Raw genomic sequence first — 19,505 nt, 5'->3', positions numbered from 1 at the left:
CTGTTGGATTCTGATGAAAGATGCGTCCTCCAGATGTTGAAAAGCCATAAGGTCCTTTCTTTAGACCTGACAAAGACGAAACCTGTCCCTGGAGCCAACATTCTGAATTTGGACTTGTAGCCTCCTAAACTGTGAACGAATCCAGTTCTGTTTGTTAAAGGTCTCTACTACTGGTCTTTATGTTACAGCAGCGCTCGATACCTAAGAATGTATGCTATTCCTGGAGTTTAAAGAAGTTAACCATGATCCTTTTCAGTATGAGAAAGGAAAGTTTCACTTGGGTTTCACTTAGAGAGCAATCTAAGTAGATGATAGAATGGATAGAGTGAAAGAAGTTAGCTGTCTAGTTTTAGTTCAAGAGGATGAATTGTTGTTTTGCTGATGAGTTTTCATTTCTACTTTTAATTGATGATATGGGAGGATCCTTGAGGGTAGTGTTAGTCTAGTTTTGGAGCTATTTGTCAGGACTGTTTTCTCAAAAGATAGGCACTGGTTTTGGTCTGGTGAAAGACAGCTCTCTGTTGGCTTCTGGTCTTCCTGTCTCTCGTCCTTCCCCTAATCATGTTAGCTGTGGTCCCAACATATGCATTTTCAGCAGGATTAGCGAAGAGGAGCACCTTAGTAGTTTTCTTAAGTTCTTTTGCCCTGTATTTTACTCACTGACCAATATGTGTCGTCTAACAACTTTGATCAACCAAGATTTTCATCTTAGCAAATTATCCCATACTCTTGCATGTAAATGAATTTCCCCCATTACTTTCTTAGATGAACATAATCTTAGTATGATTCCGTTTTCTCTTTATCCCTTTTCCTGCTATAAAGAATGGAGTGCAACTGTTTTTCTTTCTATACAACATTCATGGAAAACAAAAGATACAACTGCAAGGTGTTATTACTATGTAAACACTTTTCTTAGCGTTCATGTTGATTATTAATTTTTTTCAAATCAAGGCCTGAGTAGTTGGAAACATGGGAAGCTCAGAACTTGGACTAGGACTAGATCAGAAATATATTCAAAAGTACTTGTGGTGTGGAATCAGTATACCTTGATTTGATCTCATGTAAAACATTTATTTATTTTAAAAATCTGTTTATCCATCATAAAATGAAATACTTAGGCTAAATGCTTTAAAATCACTTTCTATTCAAGTAACCCACAATTGCTAGTAGACAAGAGATGATGTTGCCATTGGGATTATTACATTATTTAGAAGGCTTGATTTTACACGAATCAGGTGTCATCTGATGAGTAATCAAGTGTAACTATAATGTCTTCTGACACAGAGTTTGGGAATAGTATCGGTTCTGCAGTAGTAGACGTAGCCCAGTGAGATTCACAACGGTTGAGGTTATGCATTGATGGGAATAAACCCAGTCAAGATGAGTTGTTATTATCTCCAGAAGGCAAATGACGAATGGGATAACATTTTGATAAGTAGAAACCTATTTCCTCATATTATACTAATTTGGAGATAGGCGATCGGCAAAGTCAGGAAAACTCAGGAAAAAGTGAGAGTCCAAACAATGCCTGGCTCTGTCTGGATGAACACCGCCTTGACGAGAGGGTGTTTTGGCCTGGAGAGTTTCCGTAGTAAGGATTCAGTCCAACAGGTAACTAATCTACAGTTACCTCAGCTGAGAGCTAATCCTTCCCATCAGCTTGGCCCTTCAAGGCCCTTCAGATCACTGGACTTCCAAAGTAGCTTCACTACAGGGAGACATGCCGCTCCCACTGACTGAAGAAAATGCATTCTGCTGTGCAGCTAGCAAACATTTTTACCTGTAAATTTATGTTAGTATTCTGGTTTATTATCCATATTTCAGTGATTTTAATACTCACTGATGATTTAAATGCATATCTATAAGAAGAAACCCTGATATATTCGATGTATACTGCATTTAGCTGAATTCTGAATTTGGAAGTGTCAAAATATTTTAAATAATATGTTTTAGAATGGAAGATATAGAGGTTTACCAGTACCTGTGAGTTACCTTTATGGTATAGTCTCTGAGTGAACCAATTTTCTAATATTGAAAATACTAGAATACAGATCCTGAAAGGAAAAGAAACAGATTACAAAGGTGGAGGGACGGAGGTACAGGGGTGACCGTGATCCCATCCGGACGACCAGGTGGCAGCCATGTTTTTTGTTTTCTCCAGAAAGCTGCATCTTTTTTGACACATTTTCCCACAAGCAGAGCAGCTCAGAGGGAAGCCACTTGTTTTGCTTAGGATGAATGAGTCCCTGTGTTTGTATTCCTGAATCTTAGTCTTTGAGAAAAAGCACCACATAAAATTGAATGGGCATCCCATTCTTAAAAGAAAATAATGACTAACTGAAACTCGCATCTCCACACCCTCATCTGCCCAGTTAATGTCAAACCATCATCAGCTTCCTAAACATCACAGCAGACTTCAATTTTTCAAATCACTACACTGAGAACTGAAATTTTCAAGGAGGAAAAAAAAAATCTTATTACAAATGTGTGAGTGGAGCCCAAGTGGAGCTCTTTCCCTGTGATTTCTGGTTTTCTGTTCAGTCCACACTGGAGAGATACGAGGATAGCCACCTTTTTAGTTCCCGAGCTTTATTCAAGGATTTATGCAAAATATTCCAGATAAATGAGTTTTAATCCTCATCTTCTTTACCCAGGTTAATCTGAAAGTAACGTAATTCTTAACTTTCTTGCTATTAGCAAGTACGCGCACATGTAGATTATTCTTCTTCAGACATTTTTTGGTGAGATATTTCCAATACCATTTGGAAAAAGGCACCTCGGACGTTACAGTAATCTTGCTCTTGCTTCTTTTAATTGTAACAACCCCTCCACTGAGATGAGCAGCTTATTCGTTGACTTTGAGTCTTTCTTGAAGAAACTGCTCAAAACTGGCAGCACACGTGATTCCATCTTCTACAGGGTGGGTGCAGTCAGGGGTGAACCTCAGAACCTGCTTCGGTTTGTTGCTCCCCTTCACCACAAGCTTTTTCACAGGTGCCATGGCATCAGAGGAGTCCTGGTGTGCACCAGACTTCAAAGCCGTTTGAACTGCAAGGTTGGTGATTCAAGCTCACCAGCCGCTCCTTGGAAACCCTATACAGGGTCGCTATGGGTCAGAACCAACTTGATGGCACTTAACAACAACAACAATGGCGTCAGAGGAAACAGAAGACGGCTGTACTTGGTTAATGGATGGATCTCTTGAACTTCTGTACTCTGACTGCTGTTGTTGTTGTTAAGTACTGCTGAGTTAGTTCTTACTCATAGTGACTCATACAGGGCTTTGAAGGCTGTCATCTTGACGGAAACAGAAAACCTTATCTTTCTCTTGAATGTACCACCATATTCTTTTTTGTTGTTGTTTGGTTTCTTTTCTTTTTTTTTTAATGTTTTATTGTGAATTATGTGATAGTTTACATGGGAGAGCATTAGTTTTACATTCATACTATCCTATATCGTTTCATTGCCCTGGTTACAATCCCCTGCATGCATCATCAGCCAACCAAAGGGTATACACTACAAGTCTGCCACCCCGGTCGTCAGCACACAGCCCCTTTCCCTCTCTGGGTCTAAAGTCCCCAGCTGCTCCATCTCTCTACATCATCGTCTCGGCCTCTATCTCAGGCATCACTGCTTCTCTGGGTAGGGTCCCAGTCTCCGCTCTTCTCCCTTGATGGTCCCAGGGACCTCCACTCCTAGACTGGAAAGTTAATCACTGCCCTCCTTTCTACAAAACATCTACCTTTACATTTCCAACCCTCACAATCAGCCCTGATAACAATTATTCACTATTGTATCACAAGAGACATATCTGGATTTCATTTCATTAGCCCCTTCCAGACAGATTGGATACTACTCAGTGGAGATTCTACCTTCTTCCACACCCTCTGGATCTGGGTTCCATCTTGAAAGCCCACCATATTCCTTTTGAGATCATATTCCTCAAGGGCTGCTCCTAGCTAGTGAATGAATGCATCAAGGATCTGCAGGGCTAGCCCAGTCAGGTTTAGGTGTCCTCTGATGTCTGACTTTGGCTCTGAGACTATCAGCTGGCTGAACCGTACTCAGATCTCTGGTGTAGTCTGAGTCTCTGCTTACCCATCCCTAATTCCTTGCTTCTCTCATCCACTGTGGTCAGAGCTATAGCATGCTTATAGTTCATTCCATACCGACTTCACTGTATCTTCCCCCTCCCTGCTTTCCCCCAGTAGACTTTTCCCTAAATACATCTAACACTTCCTTGACATCTGCTTCTTGGGGGTACCAAATTTAGTTACCATTCTTTCTCAGGAGATATTGGCATTGCTCCATTTAAACATGACTCAAGGAGATAGTGACATGGTTCCATTTATATATGATCTAAGCATTTTATCTGGAGACTTCGTAATTTGTATTCATAAGTAGTTATTTGAACAAAAAGAGGATATAAAATGAACTGCTTGGCAGTGTGGGGTCATGCTGCCATCGGTCCCATGTCTTCTCTGGTTATTTGTCTTTCAAGATTTTTTCTTATTACCACTCAAACAGAAACATTCCTGTTGTCACTTAGACACAAACGTACTGATCAAAACTGGGCTTGACGAATTGGTTGAAAAAAAAAGGTAAGTTAAAATTCAAGGGTAAAAAGTTTTAAAAAGACTTTTTATCCTTGAATTTTCTTTCCAGAGGGAAGGCGGTAGCATCTGAGCAGGCAGACGAGCCTTCTGGGTTCTGGGAGGACGGCATCTTGTTAGCCGGAGCCAAGCCTGGGAAACAAGCTCATGCCAGTCAGCTGCATACTTTTACAAGTGACAGAGATTGAATACAATTGTCTGGCTAAACAGCTGGTACACGATGAACCAAAAAAGTGGCTCTTGGACTAAAGTAGTTTTAGGAGTCTATGCCTTCCTCCTGATGCCAACTTCACAGTCAGTGTGGGAAAGAAAAGCACAGACGAGGCACTGCAAAGCTGTGAGGCAACACATCACTCTTTATTGGATGGGAGCTAGTGTTTGCTTGGAGTCCTGCTGTGGCACTGTGGGTTAATGCGCTGAACTGCAAAGTCAGTTTGAACCACAAAGTTGACAGTTCAAGCTCATCAGCTGCTCCTCAGAAACCCTATACAAGGTTGCTACAGATTAAAACCAACTCGACAGCACTTAATAACAACAAGTGTTTACTTGTGTGGGTAGAGAACAATGCTTTGGGGCTTTTGAGCTTTGTGAAAAGTATGATTCCAAAAGCCCCTGGACATTTTTCCTTTGAGCTTTTCTATTCCTTCAATGAAGTGAGAAAGGAAACTAGAGATGACATGCCATCTCTCTTAAGGCAAATAGGTTACTGGGCTAGCTCCACAGCTCGAGCAATCCGGGTAAGGAACTTGAATCTACCTGTCTAGTCAGGGAATCTGCTTTTCAAGGCCAAGAACCACGATAACCAGCAGTCGTGTACCGGCATGGTGCTCCATACTGCTAAGGGCCATAGAGTTGGATCATACTCACAGTTACCCTATATAAGGTTTCTGAGGAGCAACTGGTGGGTTAGAACCACCAACCTGGTGGTTAGTAGTCCAGTGTTTTCCTTACAGAATCTTATATATGTATTTTCAGAGGAAAAATGGAATCTTACGGTGATCACATTATTTCCCAAAGTTCGTATGTGTGAGAGCCAGGACTTGAAATTGTCTGCTTGTGGGTGTAAAGTGAAGTATAGGAAACACCTTAAAACATTAACCAGTAGAGGGTCAAGGAAAGCTTAGGTAAAGCACAGACATCATTACTGGGTATATGCTAAAATGGTGATTACAAGATGAAATCTGCTCATGTACAACACCAACTATAGGAAGAGGCTCATAAGTAAGGCTGAGTGGCAGTCTTAGAGAAGCAGCTTCTGAGAGAGCATCAGCTAGATGGGGCTGGGGGTGGGAGGGTGGGGGCGGGGGCTCTAAGCTATACTTTGGAGGCATAGCTCAAAAAGCAGAAGAAAATTGTAACACACACTAAATCGAATTCAGCATCAGTTGAAATCACATCAAAGAAAATATTATGGAGACTACGAGAAGGGGAAAGTAGGAGGAAACCATTGGTTGTCTGATAAAGAATACGTGTCCGAAGCAATGGTCAGTGAGTTGATTCTGACTCTTAGTGACCTGTAGGAAGCGGAGGACTGCTCCCAAGCATTTCCGAAGCTGGCGCTCCATCTTTATGAAAGCAGTCTGTCTCAGCTTCTCATCTGGAGCAACTGCTGGCTTTGAACCACTCACCTGCTGGCTAGCAGCCCACACTTAATCAGTTATGCCACTGGGATCCCTTTTTACAGGTAATGATTGCTGTTGTTGTTGTTAGGTGCCATTAAGTCAGTGCCGATCCATAGCGACCCTGTATAGGGTTTCTGAGGAGCAGTTGGTGAGCTTGAACTGCCAACCTTATGGTTCAAACTGACTTTGTAGTCCAGCACATTAACCCACAGTACCACACCAGGACTCTTTTACAAGTAATAGGGAGTCAAAAGACTGTTTTAAAACAGGGGAGCTCATCTTCAAGGGTAAGTTAAAAAGTATTGCTATAAAGTCATAGGAAATTTTATTAAGCAAAAGAGATGTTCGTCATGGAGATCTGTGGACTTCTCAACATGGTGTTTCCCTCTCTCTGACTCTTACTTAAAAGAATTCCATGCTCTTTGCTTTGTTGTTGTTAAGTGCTGTCGAGTTGATTCCAACCCATAGTGACCCTGTATAGGGTTCCCAAGGAGCAGCTGGTGAACTTGAACCACCGATCTTGCAGTTCAAATGACTCTGCAGTCTGACGCAGTAGCTCACAGTGCACACCAGGACTCCACACCAAAACAACAGTTTGACATCCTCCTGAATCTCAAATTATGATCTTTTAAATTTTATTTGAGAACAAAAAGGAATCTGAAGGGTCAAGATTAGGGCTACAGGATTGATGGGGTTAAAAAACAAACTTTCTTGGGTGCCGATTTCCTGGCCTTTATGTCATTAATGTAATTTTCAATTTTCTTTGATCTTTTTCATAGACGTTGCTGTGATAGTCCTGTGTCATCTGAAAATATATGAAGATTCCAGGGACCCTCAAGAAAAGGTACTGCAACTTTTGGAGCTGACCTCTCTGTCGGTAACTAAACTGGCCCATTGTTTGACTGGAGCTTGATCTTTTTTAAAAAAAAATTTGTGGTTCCCTAAGGAGTCTTGGAAGGAGCTCTGGTAGCATAGTGGTTTATGAGTCAGGCTGCTAACTTCAAGGTCTGCGGTTTGAAACTACCAGCTGTTTCATGGAAGAAAGACGAGGCTGCTGCTCCTGTACTCCTGTAAAGATTTACAGCCTCAGAAACCCTATGCAGGGTCTCTGTGAGTCGGAACCGACTCCACGGCACATAACCACCCCCCACCCTCAGCCCCCATCACCAAGGAGTGTTGCTGTGGTGCTGTGGGACAATGCACTGGACTGCAAGGTTGGTTTGAACTGCAAGGTTAAAATTCACCAGTTACTCCTTGGGAACTCTATACAGGGTCGCTATGGGTTGAAACTGACTTGATGGTACTTCATAACAACAACAATGAGTTTTATTATAAATTGAAAAAAACAAAAACATTGACAGAGAACTTCCAGAGGTTCAAGCTGGATTCAGAGCAGGATGTGGAATGAGGGATATCATTTCTGAAGTCATATGGATCTTGGGTGAAAGCAGAGAATACCAGAAATATGTTTACCTGTGCTTTTTTGACGACACAAAGGCTTTTGATTGTGTGGATCATGACAAGCTATGGACAACATTGCAAAGTATGAGTATTCCAGAACACTTAATTGTGCTCATGAGGAATCTGTACATGGACCAATAGGCAGTTGTTTGAACAGAACATGGGAACACTAAATGGTTTAAAATTAAGAAACATGTGAGACAAGGTTTTTATTCTTTCACCATACTTATTCAACCTGTATGCTGAGCAAATAATCTGAGAAGCTGGGTTCTATGAAGAAAAACGTGGCATCAGGATTGGAGGAAGACTCAGTAACAACCTGAGATATGCAGATGATACAGCCTTGCTTGCTGAAAGTAAAGAGGACTTAAATTATTACTGATGAAGATCAAAGACCACAACCTTCAGTATGGATTACATCTCAATGTCAAGAAAACAAAAGTCTTCACAAATGGACTAATAAACAACATCCATATCAATGGAGAAAAGATTGAAATGATCAGAGACTTCATTTTGCTTGGCTCAACCATCAACACTAATGGAAGCAGCACTCAAGAAATCAAATGACATGTTGCATTAGGCAAATCGGCCACACAAGATCTCTTTAAAGTGTTGAAGAGCAAAGATGTCAGTTTGAGGACTAAGGTGCGTCTGACCAAAGCCATGGTATTTTCACTAACCTCATATGCATGTGAAAGCTGGACAGTGAATAAGGACGACTGTAGAAGAATTGATGCCTTTGAGTTATGGTGTTGGAGGAGAATATTGAAAGTGCCATGGGCTGCCAAAAGAACCAACAGATCTGCGTTAGAAGAAGTGCAGCCAGAGTGCTCCTTGGAAATCAGGATGGCCAGACTGCATCTCTTATATCTCAGACTTATTGTCAGGAGGGACCAGTCCCTGGAGAAGGACATCATGTTTTGTAAAGTGGGGGGTTGGAGAAAAAAAGGAAGACCCCAACAAGATGGATTGACACAGTGGTGGCAGCGATAGGCTGAGGTATAGCAATGATTGTGAGGTTGGCCCAGGACCGGGCAGTGTTTCATTCTGTTGTGCATAGGGTCACTATGATTCAGTACCAACTTAAAGGCACCTAACAACAACAACAATGAGTGTTGTCAGAAGATGAAAATGTTATGAATAGCGCCAGAATATTGTCAGATACAGTGCTAGAAGATGAGCCCTCAGGTTGGAAGGCACTCAAAATGCAACTGGGCAAGAGCTGCCTTTTCACAGTAGAGTTGACCATGATGATGTAAAAGGAATAAAGCTTTCAGGAACTTCATTTGCTGATGGGACTCAACTCAAAATGAGCTACAAGCATCCATTAATAATCAGAACTTGGAATATACAAAGTATGAATCTAGGGAAATTGGAAGTTGTCAGAAATGAAATGGAATACATACAGATCATTATCCTAGTCATTGTTATTGTTAAGTGCTATCAAGCCAGTTCAGACTCATAGCAATCCTGTATAGGGTTTCTGAGGAGTAGCTGGTGAGCTTGAACCACTGACCTTGCAGTTCAAACCAACTTTGCAGTCCAACACATTAACCCACAGTGCCATACCAGGACTGAAATGGGCTGGTATTGGCCAATTTGAATCTGATGATCATATGGTTTAACTATGCTGGGAACAACAAATGAAGAGGAATGACATCGAATTCAGCATCAAAAAGAGCATTTCAAGATCTGTCTTGAAGTATAAGGCTGTTTGTGTTAGGATAATATCCATATGCTTGCAAGGAAGACCAGAGTCCTGGCGTGGCGCTGTGGCTTAATACACTGCACTGCAAGGTCATTTGAACTGTAAAGTTGGTGGTTCAAGCTCACCAGCCACTCCTTGGAAACCCTTGGAAACCCTATACAGGGTCACTATGGGTTGGAATGGACTTGATAACAATTAACAACAACAATGACAGCTAGGGAGATCAGTTAATATCAGTTAATAACTTGACAGCACCTATTCAAATTTGCACACAAACCATTAAAGCCATTATGATGCAATTGAAGAATCCTGCCAACTTCTTCAGTCTGAAATTGAGCAAACATGCAATCAGTGTTGTTGTTGTTTTAACATGCAATCAGTGTTGTTGTTGTTGTTAAGTGCCGTCAAGTCAGATTCAACCCATGGCGACCCTTTTTGGGTTCCCAAGGCTGTAAATCTTTACGGGAGCAGAAAGCCTTATCTTTCTCCCGTGGAGCGGCTGGTAATTTCGAACTGCTGGTGTTAAAGTTTGCAGCCCAATTCGTAACCACTACGCTACCAGAGTATTGATAATTACTAGTGATTGGAATACAAAGGTTGGAAACAAAGAGGAAGGGCTAGTAATTGGGAAATATGGCCTTGGTGATGGAAATGACACTGGAGATCACTTGATAAAATTTTGCAAGACCAATGACTTCTTCATTGCAAATACCTTTTATTAACAACGTAAAAGGCAATAATACACATGTACTTCATCAGATGAATTTCACAGAAATTAAATGGACTACATCTGTGGGAAGAGACGGTGGATTAGCCAAAACAATACAATTAGCCAAAACAATGCCTGGGCAGACTGTGGAACAGACCAGCAGTTGCTCATATGTAAGTTATGGCTCAACCAAAAGAAAATTAAAATAAGTCCAATATATGACCAAAAAGAGCCAAAATATGTCCTTGAACACATCCCACATGAATTTAGAGATCATCTGATGAACAGATTTAATGCACTAGACACTAATGATCTAAGACCAGATGAGCTGTGGGATGGCATTAAGCGTCTCCTCCGTGAAGAAAGAAAAAGGTCATTAAAAAGACAGGAAAGCAAGAAAAGGCATAAACGATGTAGGAAAAGAAATGTGAAACTTGATCACAGAGAAACAAAAGTGAATGGAAGAAATGAGGAGGTAAAAGAACTGTACTTAAAATTTCTAGGGGCAACTTGAGAAGACAGAAATCAAGTATTATAATGAAATGTTCAGACTTGGAGTTAGAAAACCAAAAGATAAGAAACGTCCTGCATCTTTCAAGCTGAAAGAACTGAAGAAAAAATTCAAGCCTCAGCTTGCTATATTGAAGGATTCTGTGAGCAAAACATTAAGTGATGCAGAAAGCATAAAAAAGAAAGTTATACAGAGTAACTGTATCAAAACGAAATGTTCAGTGCTAAACCATTTCAAGAGGTAGCTTATGGTCAAGAACCAATAATACTGAAGGAAAACATCCAAGTTGCCCTGAAGATATTGGCGAAAACCAAGTCTCTAGAATTGATGAAATACAAGTTCAGCAAACGGAAACCACATTGGAGGCAATCACTCATTTATACCAAGAAATTAGGAAGATAGCTACTTGGCTAATCTACTGGAGGATATCTATATTTGTGCCCACTCCAAAGAGTGATGACCCAATGAAACACGGAAATCATTCATATCACATGCAAGCAAATTTTTTCTGAAGATAATTCTAAAATAGCTATAAAAATATATTGACACAATAGCGAGAAACTCAAATTGGAAATCATTGCTGACATCAGATGAATCTTAGTTGAAAGCAGAGAATACCAGAAAGATATTTGCTTGTGTTTTATTAAGGATGTTGATTATACAAAGGTTTTTGAATGTGTGGATCATGACAATCTATGGATAGCACTGCACAGAATGAGTATTCCAGAATACTCGATTGTACTCATGAGGAACCTCTACATTGACCAAGATGTAGACATTTGAATCGACAAGGGGATACTGAATAGTTTAAAATCAGAAAAGTGTGTGCCAGGGCTGTATTCTTTCACCATATTTATTCAATATGTATGCTGAGCACATAATCCAAGAAGCTGGATCATATGAAAAATAGCATGACATTAGGATTGGAGGAAGACTCATTAACAACTAGTGATAGACAGATGCTACAATCTTGCTTGTGAAAGCAAAGAGAACTTAAAATACTTAAAAATGAAGATCAAAGACCATAACCTTTACACTGGTTTCTACCTCATGGTAAAGAAAATAAAAATCCTCACAACTGCACCAATAAATAATATAATATCATGGAGAAAAGATTGATGTGGTCAAAGACTTCATTTTGCTTGGATTCACAATCAACAGTCATGGAAGAAGTAGTCCAGAAAGCAGATAACACACTGCATTAGACAAATCTGCTGCATAAGAAAGACCTCATCAAAATGCTCAAGAGCAAAGACATCAATTTGAGGACTAAGATGCGCCTGGCCCAAGTCATGGTACTTTCAGTAGTCTCATATACATGTGAAAGTTGGATATTGAATAATGAAGACCACCGAAAAAATGATGCATTTGAGTTATGGTGTTGGAGGAGAATATTGAAAGTATCACGGACTGCTTGAAGAACAAACCAATCTGTGTTGGAGGAACTACAATCAGAATGCTCCTTAGAAGCCAGGAGGGTGAGACTTCATCTTGTATACTCTGGACAAAGTATCAGGAGGGACTAGTCCTTGGAGAAGGATATTATGGTTGGTAAATGGAGGCTCAGCACAAAAGAGGAAGAGCTCCAAGGAGATGGACGGACACCATGGCAATAGCAGTGGGCTCAAGTATAACAATAGTGGACAGTGGTTCCTTCTGTTGTGCAGAGGGTCACTGTGAGTCTGAACTGACTCAATGACACCCAACAACAATAATGAGACTTGCGATACTGAAGGATTCTTTTGTCAAAATATTGAATGATGAGGAAAGCATCAAAAGAAGATGGGAGGAATATATGAAGTCCCTTTTTGGTGAAAGTCCTAGTCAGTGTTCAGTTGTTTGAAGAGGGAATGTATGATCAAGAACTGAGGGAGCTGAAGGAAGAAGTTGAAGCAGCAGTGAAGGCATCGATGAAAATCAGGGTTCCAGGCAATGATGGGATACAAACTGAAATCTTTCAACAAACAGATGCCACACGGGAGGCACTCACCCATTTATGCCAAGAAATTAGGAAGACAGCTATTTGTGCCCACGCCAAAGAGAGATGACCCAATAGAATGTGGAGATCATCCAATAATATCATTACTATCACATGCTAGTGACATTTTTTTTTTTTTTTTTTTAGGGCTACTGGTGTGGCACTGTAGGATCAGCACCCACTGACTCGATGACATTTAACAGCAGTCCAATTTTACTTATGATAATTCAAAAGCAGTTGCAACAGTATATATCAACAGGGAGCTGCCCGTTCAAGCTGGATTCAGAATGAGGAATGTCACTATTGATGGCTCTTAGCTGAAAACAGAGACTAACAGAATGATGCTTCCTTGTGCTTTTGCTTGTGTGGATAATGGCAAACTGTAGTTAACAGTTTAAAAACTACATATTCCTGAACATATAATTAAGCTGAAGATGGATCTATACATAGACCAAGAGGCAGTTGTTGCAACAGAACAAGGGGCAGTGAGTGATTTAAAATCAGGTAAGGTGTACACCATGGTTGTATCCCTTTACCATACTTACTTAATCTGTATACTGAACACACAACCAGAATAGCTGTGTTACATGAAGAAGAGCGTGGCATTAGGGTTGTAGGAAGGCTCATCAGCAACCTTTGAAATGTAGATGATACTACCTTGCTTGCTAGTAAGTGAAGAGGACTTAAAACACTGATGAATAACAAAGAATACATACAGCCTCATTATGGATTATACCTCCACGTAAAGAAAACAAAAATCCTCCCAACTGACCAGTAGGTCCCATTATGATAAATGGAGAAAAGGTGTAAGTTGTCAAATACTTCGTTTTGCTTGGATCCACAATCAACACTCGTGGAAACAGCAGTCGACAAATCAAAGGACGTATTGCATTGGGCAAATCTGAGACAGTAGTCATTTTTAAAGAGCAGTGTTGTCACTTTGAGGACTAAGATGGGCCTGAACCAAGCCATGGTATCTTCAGTAGGTTCATATGTATATGAAGTTGGAGAGTGACTAAGGAAGACGGCAGAAGAATTGATGCATTTGGATTATGGTGTTGGAGAAGAATATTGAATGCACCAGAGTCCTGTTGTGTTACTGCAGGATAATGCACTGGACCACATGGTTGCTTTGAACCGCAAGGTTGGTAGTACAAATCCACCAGATATTTCTTGGAAACCTTAGACAGGGTCGCTATGAGTTGGAACCACCTCCAGGGCACTTAACAACAACAATGGACGGCCAGAAGGACAAACAAATCTATTTTTGAAGAATTACAGCTTTAGAAGGGAGGATGATTCATTTCTTATATTTTGGACACGTTGTTAGGAGGATCCAGTCTCTTAAGAAGGACATTATGGTTGGTAAAATGGAAAGCCAGCGGAAACGAGGAAGCCCCTCCACGAGATGGCTTGACCTGGTGGCAGGAACAGTGGGCACAGCCACACCACCGTTGTGGGGCTGAAGTAGAACCAGGCTGTGCTTCACTCTGTTGTGTAGAGTTTCACTGTGAGTTGGAATCAACTCTACGGCACCACACAACACCACCCCTTTGGGAAACTGGGTTCCCATTCACTAAATGTTTTTCATTGTAGAGTTGCATGTTGTAGTGTCTTCAGAATGGATTAATTAAATTAAAGATTTACCATTTAAAAACCACTTGCTTGATGTCTGAGCTTTATCATGAATTTCCACTTGTTCTTTTTTGAAATTTCCATTTGTTTTATTCAAACACTCATTGGACTGGGGCTAAGAGAAATCAGATACAGTCAAAGTCAGACTGGGTGTGAAAAGCCTCAAGTCATTTTTATTTGCGTACTCTCCTTGTACTAGGTCAAAGGGAAATCCGACTGGAAAGTTGGGCAGGGTTCTACATAGGCCTCAGATAGTTTTTAAAATTCTGCTGAATTGTTGGGTCTGGGTTGCTTCATCTTGACAAGTTAATAAAGTTATGAACCTAAAGCCCGTTTTTCTACTTTTCTCTGTCTCTCTTGAGTTATTTTACTTTGTTTTGTGCTGTTTAGGTGTGTACTGCTGTCTAAAAGAGTTGATTGTCTCTTGACTTGTTTTTCGGGATCTTAGCTTTGATTAAGAACGAGTATTCTGCCTGGTAACAGTTTTTTTTTTGGTATCTATGCTTAAGGTCATATTTAAGATCTTTGCATAATTGAAAACCTTGAACTGATACTAAATTGAGTCAGGTAATAGATGCTTATTATAATTTATTTACATTTGCTTTTTATTTTATATGCCACAGAGAAGATATCTGTATATTTGAGAATGCTAATAAATCTACTCATTTTTTTCTCACTGTAAAAAAAGCTGTAATATAAAAAATGCTATTTCTCATGGTTAAAACTAAAATTTGCTAGGTTTATTTATGAGATTTTAAAACAGCCTTAAGATCAAAGAATATGCCAAATTAAAATTTGGTTTTCTCTCTGTAGCGTAGTGGTTACGAATCGGGCTGCGAACCTTAAGGTCAGCAGTTCGAAACTACCAGCTGCTCCGCGGGAGAAAGATCAGGCTTTTTACTCCCGTAAAGATTTACACCCTCGGAAACCCTGTACATGGTCGCTATGGGTCGGAACCGACTCGACGGCACTTAACATACATACAAAATGTTAAGATTTTCTTTAATTACTTGTTGTTAAGTGTCGTGGAGTCGGCTCCGACTCATAGTGATCCAGTCTGTACAGGGTTTCCGAGGCGGTAACTCTTTACGGGAGCAGAACGCCTCTTCTTTCTCCCGCGGAACAGCTGGTAGTTTTGAACTGCTGACCCTGAGGTTGGCAGCCTAACTCGTAACCACTAAAAGTTAATTGTATCTTCTATGTAATCTACCTAAAATGCCAAAATACTGAGTCTCTTCAGAAGTTCCTGAGTGTTCTGTATGTAAATGACTTAGTTCTATGTCCTGATTCATTAAACCTTTTGAAACAATTAGATAAAAAGGGCTGTAAGATCTCCAAGGATAAATTACAGTTTGCCTGTCCCAAGTTCAATTCCTATGGTATTAACTCAGAACACAAAACCAAGACTTTTTACTTAAATACACATGAATGAAAAGGTCAGCCCCTAGGGGTATTGACTCAAGAACACTGAAATAAACAGAAACCAATAGTTTAGTTTACCAATGAATCCTATAGCCAAGGGCTTGCCTGAGTGCTTAAAAACCATGGCATAAAGCATTCAGATTAGTAAATGCCTTATCAGTTGTATGTTGCAAAATCCTCTCACTCTGTATGGGCCTCATGCCTTAGAAACCTTACTAATCAAGTAACACTCTATTTTCTGGCCACAGACTTAACAGTTTATAAATTCTTCCTTTATCTCCGTTAAGACATAGTCAAATACTTTAAATCATTTATGGCTTGTGCTAAATTTATCCATCACTAGCCTTGGAAATGTTCTGGCTAAGACCAAAACGTTACCAACATTTGTCTCTACTTCTTTGAACAACTTCAGCATGGACTGACTGACTTAAATGAACTTGCATCCATGGGGAAGGTGGTGTGCAAAATTGTATGGGTTTGGCTGTTATTACTATTGCTATGTTGTTGTTGTTTAGTGCCATCGAGTTGATTCTGACTCATAGTGACCCTGTGTGGGGTTTCCTAGGAGTAGCTGGTGAGTTTGAACTCCCAACCGTGTAGTTCGCAGTCCAGTGCTGATCGTGCAGTGTCCTAGCCTTAGGAGGCCCTTATGTTACCCTGGTGTGGTGCTTACTGGGGTAGTGCTGTGAGATAAAGCACTGGCCCACAAGTTCAGTTTAACCACAGGATCTGCGGTTCCAGCTCACCCATCAATCTTTGGAAACCCTATACAGGGTCACTATGAGTCAGAACTGACTTGACTGCACTTAACAACAACAACATGTTTTACTACAAGTTGAATGTTGTGTATATAAGGGTAAGTAAAAAATATTGTTACAAAATCATCGAAACCTTTATTACACACAAAAAAACACAATGTGAAGATAATTGTTTCTCATTTTGGCTACACACTTCCTAAGTCAGTTTCCATCTCTCTAACACTTCCCTGAAGAGGTCTTCCATGTTGTTGTTGCTGTGTGGTTAGGTGCCATCGAGTCAGTACCGACTCATAGTGACCTTATGCACAGCAGAACGAAACACTGCCCGATCCTGGGCCAACCTCACTATTGTTGCCACTCTTGAGCCCATTGATGCTGTCACTTTGCCAATCCATCTCCCTTGAGATCTTCCTCTTTTTCTCCAACCCTCCACCTTACCAAACATGATATCCTTCTCCAGTGACTGGCCCTTCGTGACTATATGTCTGAAGTATGAGAGATGAAGTTTGGCCATCTTGGCCCCCAAGGAGCACTCTGGCTGCACTTCTTCCAACACAGATCTGTTGGGTCTTTTGGCAGCCCATGGCACTTTCCCCTCCAACACCATAACTCAAATGCATCAATTCTTTTACGATCTTCCTTATTCACTGTCCAGCTTTTGCATGCATATGAGGTTATTGAAAATACCATGGCTTGGGTCAGGCGCACCTTAGTCCTCAAGCCGACATCTTTGCTGTTCAACACTTTACAAAGGTCTTGTGCAGCAGATTTGCTTAATGTAATACATTGTTTGATTTCTTGACTGCTGCTTCCATGAGTGTTGATAGTTGATCCGAGAAGAATGAAGTCCTTGACAACTTCAATCTTTTCTCCATTGATAAGAATGTTGTTTATTGGTCCAGTGGTGAGAATTTTTGTGTTCTTTGCATTGAGATGTAATCCATACTGAAGGCTGTACTCTTTGATCTGCATCAGTATATGTTTTAAGTCCTCTTCACTTTCAGCAAGCCAAGTTGTATCATCTGCATATCGCAGGTTGTTAATGAGTCTTCCTCCAATCCCAATGCCACATTTTTCTTCAAATAGCAGTTTCTTGGTCCTGGTCCAAGCAACTATCTTTCTCATCTGGTAAATGGAAACATACACACATCTTGTCTTCCCAGTTCTGCAGTTTATCCCCTTGAGTTGATGTGATTGCTTTGTAGACTTCATTTCCTGCCCTCAGACCTAGTCCTCTCGACTGCGCTGAGTACTTGGCACTGTCAGTCGCTGGATTGTTCCAGTCAAAGAGCTTGGAGTCATTCTTGCTGCTCTCTTTCCGCTACAGCTCGCATAGTCTCCATTAGCAAGTCCAATTGGTACTAGCTGCAAATGGGAACCCTTCTTCTCCACCTGCGCCGTGTGACAATCACAGTGGCTCCGAACTTCTTTACTATCCTTTCCTTGAGCTAAATGAGGACCCCGCTTCCAATAGTCATCCACTATGCCATCTATATCTCCACCCTAGCGCTCATCACGTGTTAGAATCACAGTTGTGTGCAATGGTCTGTTGAATGTCTTTTGACAAACTGGAGTGTAAATGCTTTCAGGCTAAAGGTAATGATCATTTGCTTATCACTTCCACTGGCATTTTCAGAACCTTCATGATAAATATTAGTTGAGTAAAACTGAAAATGATTAACATGGATGATTTTGACCTGCTTTTGCTAGATATATATTTTTAATAAATCAACATACTCTCACCTTAAAAATAAATTATAGTTTCCACCTTAAAAATAGATTGTAGTCTCCCCCTTAAAAATAAACTGTTAGCTCCTTTGCCAATTGTATCTGATTTATAGTGAAGGACATTGCCTCTGTCTGCCTTTGAACTTTACAACATGGTCCTAAAAAACAAATGTCCTGGCTACCGTTTTCCATTTCTTATCTCCATTTACATACCCATTTGGGATAGGACTCAATGATACCAGGTCATCTGGCTTTACTCGAAAGTTCTAAATTCGGTCCCAGCTATTGCATAACTCCTTTAGTACAATGATCCCACCCAATGTGGAAGCTTCACATGGAGGTGGTTGGCTCCTTCTCTCCCCGTCACCTCCACTCAGCCTCCTGACCTTTGGCTAGTCCTTACACCTAAGACAGTGTCAGCCCAGGAAAGGGGAGAGTCACGTAGGCTTTAGTTTCACTGTACCTCCTGTGCGGAGCCATTGGTTAGAGGTGTGTATATTTATGCAGACAAAGAGAGGTGATTAGCATATCTCTGTACATCCGGAACGAAACTGGAACAAAGTCACAGCGTAGTGGCAGCCTAGGCCTTAGCCGTTCCTATTGGGCAGGCAGTGGGAAGTAAAACGGGATGGGACGTAGTTTAGGGGCTGTCCATGTCTAGAAGCTCACTTCCTGAGTCTTACAGATGCTCCGGCCATGGGAAGTTGAGAGGCCTTACTGGAAGAATGCTGGAGGGAAGCTCCCAGGATTGGCAGACTCAGCTTTCTCACATCCTTCTTAGTGACACCAACAATAGCCAATCAGGGACCCCTCCTCAGAGGTCTCATCTCTGCCCCAGGGGTCACTCCTCAAAGCTTCTAAGATGCAATCCTTCCTGTCACCCTGAAGTTGTTATCTTTGTGACACTTCAGTATTTTCTTTCTGCTAAACTGACTCAGCCTATGGCTTATTTGCATATTATAAATGTAACTGTATGTCATAGATATAATGGTCTCTGTGTCCAAGGGAGACGACTTGTCTGCTTTTTTATTGTGGCGGTGGTTAGGTGCCATGGAGTCCTTTCTGATTCATAGTAACCCTGTATAGGTTTCTAAGGCTGTAAATCTTTAGGGGAGCAGAAAACCTTAACTTTCTAACATGGATTGTTTAGTAGTAGACCTTGAGGTTAGCAACCTGACCCAAAACCGAAGCTCCTTTTTTTCCTTTGCTTTTCCATTCATAGTAGTATTAAACAAAAACCAGTTCTTACAGTCTTTCCTTTTCCCTTTCTTACAGGTCCCAGTGGGCTCCCTCTACTGACAGAGACTAACCAGGAACTCTTGCTTACCTCTATAATGGTAGAGCACTTATACATAACTTG

Source organism: Chrysochloris asiatica, unplaced genomic scaffold, assembly GCF_000296735.1.
Source record: "Chrysochloris asiatica unplaced genomic scaffold, ChrAsi1.0 scaffold00220, whole genome shotgun sequence".
In the NCBI taxonomy this organism is placed as follows: domain Eukaryota; kingdom Metazoa; phylum Chordata; class Mammalia; order Afrosoricida; family Chrysochloridae; genus Chrysochloris; species Chrysochloris asiatica.
The sequence above is the reverse complement of the archived record's forward strand: the minus strand, read 5'-3'. Positions refer to the sequence as shown.